We start from the raw sequence: 4,605 nt of genomic DNA, 5'->3' as shown, positions 1-4,605 counted from the left end.
GTTTAAAGGGAACATTGGGGGGGGGGGTTTCTTCACACAGAGAGTAGTGGGAGTGTGGAATGAGCTGCCAGATGAAGTGGTAAATGCAAGCTCACGTTTATCATTTAAGAAAATCTTGGACAGGTACATAGATGAGAGGTGTATGGATGGATATGGTCCAGGTGCAGGTCAGTGGGACTAGGCAGAAAAATGTTTTGGCACAGCCAAGAAGGGCCAGAAGACCTGTTTCTGTGCTGTAATGTTCTATGGTTCTATGGCTGGTGAATCTCATAGGAGAGGAGAGTGAACCTTGGGAGAAAGGGAAGGAGAAGGGGTACCAGGGCAGGTGAGGAGAAGAGGAGAGGTAAGAAGGGACCCAAACTAAGTCAAAGTACAAAGTAAATTTACTATCAAAGTACATATGTGTATATCACTGAGATTTGTTTATATATATGTATATATTTGGGCTAACTCTTAAAGAAGAAAAACTAATCAAGAAAATAGCTGCCATAGCCTTTGTTTACTTGGACAGAAAGCCTCTAAGCCTGTTAATTGGGACAGAAGACTAGTTTCTAACTAGTGTCAGGTGTGTGCATTTTGTGGCTGTTAGACTACACAATGCTTAGAGTGAACATTTTTAATTAGCATCAATTGTGTGTGCTTGTGTTCAAAAAATCTGTGATTTCTGTTACTGATAGTCGGGAAGAAATAAGTAGTAAAACAATTTAGAACTATTTTTCTCTCTGCAGTATCAAGCATTCAGGATTGGACATGCCAGAAAAAACTGGGAGTGAAACTGAAATGATAATGCAAGAAGGGGGCATGAGAAGGCCTTGGCGAGTAGGCTAAAGGAAAACCCCAAGGCATTCTTCAATTATGTGAAGAACAAAAGGATGACAGGAGTGAAGGTAGGACCGATTAGAGATAAAGGTGGGAAGATGTGCCTGGAGGCTGTGGAAGTGAGCGAGGTCCTCAATGAATATTTTTCTTCGGTATTCACCAATGAGAGGGAACTTGATGACGGTGAGGACAATATGAGTGAGGTTGATGTTCTGGAGCATGTTGATATTAAGGGAGTGTTGGAGTTGTTAAAATACATTAGGACGGATAAGTCCCCAGGGCCTGATGGAATATTCCCCAGGCTGCTCCACGAGGCGAGGGAAGAAATTGCTGAGCTTTTGGCTAGGATCTTTATGTCCTCGTTGTCCACGGGAATGGTACCAGAGGATTAGATGGGGGTGAATGTTGTCCCCTTGTTCAAAAAGGTAGTAGGGACAGTTCGGGTAATTATAGACCAGTGAGCCTTACGTCTGTGGTGGGAAAGCTGTTGGAAAGGATTCTTAGAGATATGATCTATGGGCATTTAGATCATGGTCTGATCATTAGTCACTAGCACCCAACCAGAAAAGGATCCTTTTCTGGTCCATTTCCGACACCTCCCTCCCCTTTCTTGATCTTTCTGTCTCTATCTCCGGAGACAGCTCATTGACTGATATCTGCTATAAGCCTACAGACTCTCACAGCTACCAGGACTATTCCTCTTCCCACCCTGTCTCTTGCAAAAATGCCATCCCCTTCTTGCAATTCCTCCATCTCCGCCACATCTGCTCTCAGGATGAGCAGTTTCATTCCAGGATGAAGGAGATGTCTTCCTTTTTTAAAGAAAGGGGCTTCCCTTCCTCCACCATCAACTCTGCTCTCAAACGCATCTCTCCCATTTCACTTACATCTGCTCTCACCCCATCCTCCCGCCACCCCACTAGAGATAGGGTTCCCCTTGTTCTCACCTACCACCCCACCAGCCTCCAGGTCCAACGTATAATTCTCTGTAACTCCCGTCACCTCCAACGGGATCCCACCACCAAGCATATCTTTCCCGCTCCCCACTTTCTGCTTTCTGCAGGGATCGCTCCCTACGCGACTCCCTTGTCCATTCGTCCCCCCATCCCTTCCCACCGATCTCCCTCCTGGCACTTATCCTTGTAAGCAGAACAAGTGCTACAACTGCCCTTACATTTCCTCCCTCACCACCATTCAGGGCTCCAGACAGTCCTTCCAGGTGAGATGACACTTCACCTGTGAGTCGGTTGGTGTGATATACTGCATCCAGTGCTCCCGGTGCAGCCTTCTATATATTGGTGAGACCCGACGCTAACTGGGAGACCGTTTCACTGAACACCTACGCTGTGTCCACAAGAGAAAGCAGGATCTCCTAGTGGCCACACATTTGAATTCCACATCCCATTCCCATTGTGATATGTCTATTCATGGCCTCCTGTACTGTCAAGATGAAGCCACACTCAGGTTGAAGGAATAACACCTTATATTCTGAGTAGGTAGCTTCCAACCTGATGGCATGAACATTGGTTACTCTAACTTCTGTTAATGCCCCCTCCCTTTCTTACCCAATCGCTTATTTATCTATTTATTTGTTTGTTTATATATTTATTTGTTTATTTATTCCTTTTTCTCTTTTCTCTCTCTGCCCCTCTCACAATCACTCCTTGCCTGCTCTCCAATTCCCTCTGGTGCTCTCTTCCCCCTTTCTTTCTCCCTAGGCCTCCCATCCCATGATCCTCTCCCTTCTCCAGTGTTGTATCCCTTTTGCCAATCAACTTCCCAGCTCAGCTTCATCCCTCTCCCTCCTGTCTTCTATCATTTCGGATCTCTCCCTCCCCCTCCCACTTTCAAATCTCTTACTATCTCTTCTTTCAGTTAGTCCTGACGAAGGGTTTTGGCCCGAAATGTCAACTGTACTATAGATGCTGCCTGGACTGCTGTGTTCGACCAGCATTTTGTGTGTGTTCCTTTTATTCACACTTGCTGCCTCCTACCAACCAGCAAATGCTCTAAAACCATGTTGGTAACTTTCCTGTAAAAGCATAGGCTCTTAATTTAGTAAGCAGCCTCATGTGTGGCACCTTGTCAAAGGCCTTCTGAAAGTCCAAATACACAACATTCACTGCATCCCCTTTATCTATCCTACTTGTAATCTCTTCAAAGAATTCTAACAGGTTCATCAGGCAATATTTTCCCTGAAGGAAACCATACTGACTTTGTACTATCTTGTCCTGTGTCACCAACTACTCCATCACCTCATCCTTAACAATTGACTCTAACATCTCTAACACTGAGGTCAGGCTAACTGGTCTATAATTTCCTCACTGCTGCCTTCCTCCTTTCTTAAAGAGTGGAGTAATGTTGGCCATTTTCCAGGCCTCTGGCAGATCGGTGGGAAGGGATGGGGGGGTACGAGTGGACAAGGAAGTCACGTAGGGAGCGATCCCTGCGAAAAGCAGAAAGAGGGGGGAGGGAAAAATGTGCTTGGTAGTGGGATCCCATTGAAGGTGGCAGAAGTTACGGAGAATTATACATTGGACCTGGAGGCTGGTGGGGTGGTAGGTAAGGACAAGGGGAACCCTATCCCGAGTGAGGTGGTGCTTGGATGGGGTGAGTGCAGATGTGCGGGAAATGGGAGAGATGCGTTTGAGAGCAGAGTTGATGGTGGACGAAGGGAAGCCCCTTTGTTTAAAAAAGGAAGACATCTCCTTCGTCCTGGAATGAAAAGCCTCATCCTGAGAGCAGATGTGGCGGAGACGGAGGAATTGTGAGAAGGGGATAGCATTTTTGCAAGAGACAGGGTGGGAAGAGGAATAGTCCAGGTAGCTGTGAGAGCCTGTAGACTTATAGTAGATATCAGTAGATAGGCTGTCTCCAGAGGTGGAGACAGAAAGATCAAGAAAGGGGAGGGAGGTGTCGGAAATGGACCAGGTAATTCTCTCCCCCCCTTACTGTTTTTCACAGGGATCGCTCCCTACATGACTCCCTTGTCCACTCGTTCCCCCCCCCCCCCCCCCATCCCTTCCCACCGATCTCCCTCCTGGCACTTATCCTTGTAAACGGAACAAGTGCTACACCTGCCCTAACACTTCCCCCCTCACCACCATTCAGGGCCCCAGACAGTCCTTCCAGGTGAGGCGACACTTCACCTGTGAGTCGGCTGATGTGGTATACTGCGTCTGGTGCTCCTGGTGTGGCCTTTTATATATTGGTGAGACCCGACACAGACTGGGAGACCGTTTCGCTGAACACCTACGCTCGGTCCACCAGAAAAAGCAGGATCTCCCAGTGGTCACACATTTTAATTCCACGTCCCATTCCCATTCTGATATGTCTATCCATGGCCTCCTCTATTGTCAAAATGAATCCAAACTCAGGTTGGAGGAACAACACCTTATATACCGGCTGGGTAGCCTCCAACCTGATGGCATGAACATTGACTTCTCTAACTTCTGTTAATGCCCCTCTTCCCCTTCTTACCCCATCCCTGACATATTTAGTTGTTTGCCTGTTCTCCATCTCCCTCTGGTGTTTCCCCCCTCTTTTTCTTTCTCCCGAGGCCTCCCGTCCCATGATCCTTTCCCTTCTCCAGCTCTGTATCACTTTCGCCAATCACCTTTCCAGCTCTTAGCTTCATCCCACCCCCTCCGGTCTTCTCCTATCATTTCGCATTTCCCCTCCCCACACTACTTTCAAATCTCTTACTATCTTTCCTTTCAGTTAGTCCTGACGAAGGGTCTCGGCACGAAACGTCGACAGCGCTTCTTCCTATAGATGCTGCCTGGC

Source organism: Hemitrygon akajei, chromosome 20 (genome assembly GCF_048418815.1).
Source record: "Hemitrygon akajei chromosome 20, sHemAka1.3, whole genome shotgun sequence".
Taxonomy (NCBI): domain Eukaryota; kingdom Metazoa; phylum Chordata; class Chondrichthyes; order Myliobatiformes; family Dasyatidae; genus Hemitrygon; species Hemitrygon akajei.
This window is presented reverse-complemented; position numbering follows the sequence as displayed.